Here is a 5,764-nt window from a genome sequence, read left to right as displayed (position 1 = left end):
CCCAGGCCGTGCACCTGAGCCAGGCCTTTCTGCTTTCTTTGGAGCAACAAGGGAAGTTGTAGGCCTTCAGGTCTGAAATTCTCTGAAGCTGGCAAAGAGATGGCTAAGGGGGAAAAAGGGAAGGGAGGGAAATGAAATGTGTTGAGCTGGGGAACTGGTTGCAAGCTGGCTTTGGGGTTCTGTGGTTAGAACAACGTGGTGTTTGTCTGGCACTGTTAGCCAAACTTTTGTGCTATCTTTTGTCTTTATTGAAAGACCCAGTAGCCTTTTTGACAATAGAATCTGATATTAAGGACTTCTTTGACATTAATCTTGATCGTGATGTTCCTCTAGAGGTGATATGGGACTCTCTTAAGGCGGTGATACTAGGCAAGTATATTGCACTTTCATCTGCCTATAAAAGATGCAAAAACAAAATACAAGAAGAATTAAAAAATGAAAATCAACACCTGGAAAACATCCACAAGTTGACCTGAAGCAAGAAAATCTACCGACATCTGTTAGTGCCTTTGAGCTGGGTGGTTCTCCGGGGACTGGGTTTGCCTGCAGAATTTTGCATGCGGATATCCGGCAGGGACCGTCTTTCCGGGGCCAGTCAGTCGCCCTCTGGCCTCTCCATTTCCCTGAGAAGCGTGTGTTCGAAGAGAGTTTGCATGTGCTGCATCCCCCCCCACACACACACACACCTGAGTTTCATGAAGTGTCCTATCCAATGCTCCCTCTACACTGTGGAGTCTTGTGAGCAAAAATTCGACTTTGTGAGCTCCTGGCATTCAAGTTGTGAGTGGATGATTTGGCCGCCGCATGAATCAGTTTGCTCTGGAGCTCTGGAAGCCATCCTTCTTGGGCTGAGACAAAAATGTGTGAGCCGGAGGCTAAAAAACGGTGAGCTAGCTCACACTCACTCGGCTTAGGGGGAGCACTGGGGCCCCTGTCTCTTTGTGGCCTTCGTCAAACTGGGCAACTTTTTCGGTTTGGCATCTGTTAAATTTTGGAAGAGGGATTCCTTTGGTAAGTGGCAAGCTCGTTATAGGTGCCGAGGCCTAGGGCCGTGTTCTCGGGCATAAGAACAGAAGGAGGTGTCTGTCGGAAATAATTTAATACTTCTGCTTTGGGTGAAAAAGAAGTTGTGTTGGGGGGAAAGTGAGGCTTCTGGAATTGGCAAAGAGCGCTCTGTTTTGTAGAAATATCATTGGTCAGGTGCGATGCTCCCTCTAAGGTAAAGGTAAAGGTTCCCTTGCTCGAAAGCCAGTCGAATCCGACTCTAGGGTTGCGGTGCTCATCTCCGTTTCAAAGCCGAAGAGCCAGCGCTGTCCGAAGACGTTTCCATGGTCATGTGGCCGGCATGACTAAACGGAACGCTGTTCCCTTCCCACTGAAGTGGTACCTATTTATCTACTTGCAATGTCTTGCTTTTGAACTGCTAGGTTGTCAGGAGCTGGAACTAGAGACGGGAGCTCACCCTGTCATGCGGCAACTCGGGTCTCGAACTGCTGAACTACCGACCTTCCACAGCCTGCAGTTCAGCGTCTTAACCACTTGAGCCACCACAGCTCTAAGCTGTGAGCAAAAATTCTGGTTTGCGAGCTGCAAGCATGAAAGTTGTGAGCGAGCGATTTGGCTGCTGCCTCAATCAGTTTGCTCTGGAGGCGTCCTTCCTGAGTGAAGGCAAAAAAGTGTGTGAACCGGAGGCTAAAAAACTGTGAGCTGGCGCACACTAATTCGGCTTAGAGGGAACACTGGACCCAACCTATAAACTCCCTTTTGAGCCTTTCCTCTGTCTACAAACAGGAGTCTTAAGCAGTGTTCCCTCTAAGCTGAGTTAGTGTGAGCTAGCTCACCGTTTTTTAGCCTCCGGTTCACACACTTTTGCCTTCACTCAGGAAGGATGGCTCCAGAGCAAACTAACTTATGCAGCTGCCAAATTGCTGGCTCACAGCTTTAATGCCAGTAGCTCAGAAAGTGGCATTTTTGCTCACAAGACTCCACAGTTTAGAGGGAGCATTGCGCTTGGGGTACCCCCCAAAACTGGCATTTAGAAAGAAGCGTTTACACACAGACACACACAACCCCAACGCCTGCTTGCTCCTGACGCCAAAAAAAGCAAACTTTTAAGGAGACCTGACCAATGCTCCCTCTAAGCCATGGAGTCTTGTGAGCAAAAATCCAAACTTTGTGAGCTACTACTGGCATTAAAGTTGTGAGTGAGTGGTTTGGCTGCTGCATAAACCAGTTTGTTCTGGAGCCCTCCTTCCTGAGCCGAGACAAAAAGGTGTGAGCCGGAGGCTAAAAAACTGTGAGCTAGCGCATACTCAGCTTAGAGGGAACTCTGGTCAAGTGGGTATTTGGGGGCAAAGGTGGTAGGGATAGAAAATGCTCTTTGGGCTAAAATGCAGCGAACGGTCACCAGGATACTTTGTCACTGCTCTTCATTGCCTGCTTTGTGTTGTCCCCATAGTTGTTTCCGCAACATCTCTTGGTTGGGGGGGGGGGGGGGGAGGGTTCATCCTGACCCAAAACATGCTAGACAGCAGATGTCGATTTGCAGCCAAACCCTCACTGCCTCTTCCCAAGTTTTAGTCGTCTCCTTTGCTCTATTTACATCCCGGTAGAAGAGCTGGGTTCGAGTCCTGCTGCACCCTAGAGACCAACAAAGATTTGGAAGGGATGAGCTTTTGGGAGACAAAAGCTCCCTTGGCCCGATACAAGTTGGAAATGGATTCAGGTGAGTTAGCCGTGGTGGTCTGAAGCAACGGAACAGAGTTCGAGTCCAGTGGCAAAGTTTTATTCTGGGCTTAAGGGCACTTCTTTGGGTACATTGAAGCAGAAGTCGCCAGCCACTACATATAGATAGAAGGTGTTGCCAGGAGGGGCTAATTAGAGTCAAGATGCATAAGTGACTGAGCGATAAATTTAGCTAAGACTGGATGGACGTGATTGGCAAGACCTGTGAATAGCAGCAAATGAGCATAAAGCATAATGAGGGCGTTTATTACAGCTGCAAAAACTGAATGACATTTGCATGTGTAGTGAGATAAGGAGCCAATCTCTCTGTTAAGCCCTGGGCGTTCCGTTGCCCCGACTGCTGTAATAACTTTGTAGCTCAGCAATCTAGTCTGTTTCTGGAACCCCTTTGCAATAAAACAGCTACTTCAAGGTTGAAGTGTTGAAGAGTTCTACAGGTTTCTCAGCCTTGTGCTTCTTGATGTCCGATCTGTGTCCATTTATCCTTTGGCACAGGGTTTGACCTGTTGGCCCTACGTAGAGAACCAAAGGGCATTGCTGGCATTTAATGGCCGACGCGGTGTTAGACAATGAGGAAGCGAATGAGCCTGAGATGGTGTCGTCGATGTTGTTAGGTCCAGTGATTGTGTTGTCTGGGTGTATGTGGTGGAAATGTTGGCATGTTCAAATTAGATGTTGTATTATTGAGGGTGAGGAGTGGTTTGAGATTGGGGGGCCGTCTGTGGGCAAGAAAAGGTTTCCCCCCCCCCCAGTACTTGTGAAAGAGAACTGCCAGTATCCAGCAGAGATTGTAAGTCTTTGATAAAATGCGTTTTACTGTTTTGAGTTGAGAGCTCTGTGTGACCACTACTGGTGTTCTGTCGTTGTCTCTTTTGGGCCTGTCTTGCAGCAGGTTTTCCCTGGGTGCCATTCTGGCTTTGTTAAACTACTTCTCAACCTCATCAGGTGAACCCTGCGATGTAGGTGACTCTCCCAAGGTCACCCTGCGAGCTTCGGTGGCACAGTGGGGGAATCGAACCGAGACGACCCAGCTCTAGAGATGTAAAATTTCCGGAAATTTTGAAGCTTGGAAAAAAACCGGTTCTTTCCCCAGTTTTTTTAGGGGGGAAATGGAAATTTTCAGGAAAATTGAAAAAAATGCTACATTAGCACTTTTTTCTTTTCTTTTCTAGATTGAAAGTCATTCTGTTACTTTAGGAACATAAAATATGACTATGGGCATTTTTACTTGGCATGAAATTATCACATCTAGCATATTAAAAATATAGTGTATCCAAACAGTTGTTACAAACAGAATACCCGCCCACATGCAAAAACAAAACTGAAACCTTTTTCTTTTCTCGTGACAATAGCACCTCCTAAAGGAAGAAATGCATCTTGTTCTTGCATTGGAGAGTTCAGTTGGTAACCTAGGACTTGCTTGTCCTCAGTGCACAGAAATTGGATCAATCTGATACCATATATATATATTTTAGAAATGATTTGGAAAATATTTGAACACCTTGTCTTAAAATATTTTCCAAATCATGTTAAAATAAAACGTTCCATAATCAATTTCTTTTCTTTTCTTTTTTTCAATTTTTCGGAAAAAAACAAAAAAGGCTTCAGGAAAAAAATGGGAAAAAAACAGTTTCCCCCCGAATTTTTCCGTTTTTTTTCCGGGCCTTCACATCCTCTACCCAGCTCCTAGTCTGCGTCTTTAACCCCAACGCCACACCGGCTCTCCTAATCGGAGCATTCAAAACGATGTTTAACTCAGTTGGGAGGAGCCAGTTTGGTTGTAGTGGTGAGGAGCGGCGGACTCTAATCTGGGAGAGCCGGGTTTGATTCCCCACTCCTCCGCATGCAGCTGCTGGTGTGACCTTGGGTCAGTCACAAGTTCTCTCGGAACTGTTCGCTGAAGGGCAGTCCTCGAAAGAGCTCTCTCAGCCCCGCCTGCCTCACAGGGTGTCTGTTGTGGGGAGGGGAAGGGAAAGGAGATTGTAAGCCGCTCTGAGACTCCTTCGGATGTTGAAGGGTGGGGCATAAATCCAATCTCCTCCTCCTCCTCTTCTTCATCATCATCTTCATCATGGGGGCAGTGGAAAGGCTCTCTGACTGATTGCAAAGTGGAGGGGGTGGGTGGATGTTCAGCAGGGAGGGTTGCCCGCCTCCAGGTGGGGCCTGGAGACCTCCCCTGGAGACAACCTGGAGACAACAGCCGCTTTGGAGGGTGGCCTCTATGCCGTTATGCCCCGCCCTCCACAAGCTCCACCCCCAAATTTTGCTACAGGTGGCCTTCCTCTCCCAATTGGATTGGGATAAAATTGAAGTTGGGGAGGGGGAGGTTCCTGCCTGGGGAAATGGATTGTGGGCCAGTTTCGTGCAGTGGTTAAGTGCGCGGGCTCTAATCTGGGAGAACCGGGTTGGATTCCCCCCACTCCTCCACTCGCAGCTGCTGGATGACCTTGGGCAAGCCGTAGTTCTGTCGGAGCTGTTCTCTCAAGGACAGCTCTGGAAAGAGCTCTCTCAGCCCTGCCGACCTCACAGGTGTCTTTTGTGGGGAGGGGAAGGGAAAGGAGTTTGTAGGCCGCTCTGAGTGAAGGGCCAGGGGTATAAATCCAATCTCCTCCTCCTCCTCCTCCTCCTCCTCTTCTTAAGAACATAAGAACATAAGAGACGCCAATGTTGGATCAGGCCAAAGCCCCATCCAGTCCAACACTCTCTATCACACAGTGGCCAGAAATACCAGGTGCCCTCAGGAGGTCCAGCAGTGGGGCCAGAACATTAGAAGCCCTCCCACTGTTGACCCCCCCCCCAAACACCAAGATGACAGAGCATCACTTGCCCCAGACCGAGAGCTCCTATCTATACCTTGTGGCTAATAGCCACTGATGCCACTCTTCCGGAGTCGAGCATCGTTTGAGGGAGAGGGAAATGCGGAGACATCCGACCTGCCCACGGGTGTAGGTTTTGGTGGACCCAGGGAATGCACATCCGCCCCTGTGGACGGTGGAACACTCATCCGTGCCCTGCTGAA

General features: G+C 48.5%; 1 protein-coding gene across 1 annotated transcript in view; it reads left to right on the top strand.

Annotated features, from left to right (window-relative positions):
• The first annotated feature begins 2,695 nt into the window (after nt 1-2,695).
• Nucleotides 2,696-5,764, top strand: part of CERS2 (ceramide synthase 2) — a 99,367-nt gene continuing 96,298 nt past the window's right edge. The window contains exon 1 of the mRNA XM_015424496.1: nt 2,696-2,725. The gene's annotated coding sequence lies outside the window, so the exon portion shown is untranslated. The remainder of the gene's footprint in view (nt 2,726-5,764) is intronic.

The sequence above is a fragment of the Gekko japonicus genome, unplaced genomic scaffold (genome assembly GCF_001447785.1).
Source record: "Gekko japonicus isolate JY-2015 unplaced genomic scaffold, Gekko_japonicus_V1.1 scaffold142, whole genome shotgun sequence".
In the NCBI taxonomy this organism is placed as follows: domain Eukaryota; kingdom Metazoa; phylum Chordata; class Lepidosauria; order Squamata; family Gekkonidae; genus Gekko; species Gekko japonicus.
This window is presented reverse-complemented; position numbering and strand designations above follow the sequence as displayed.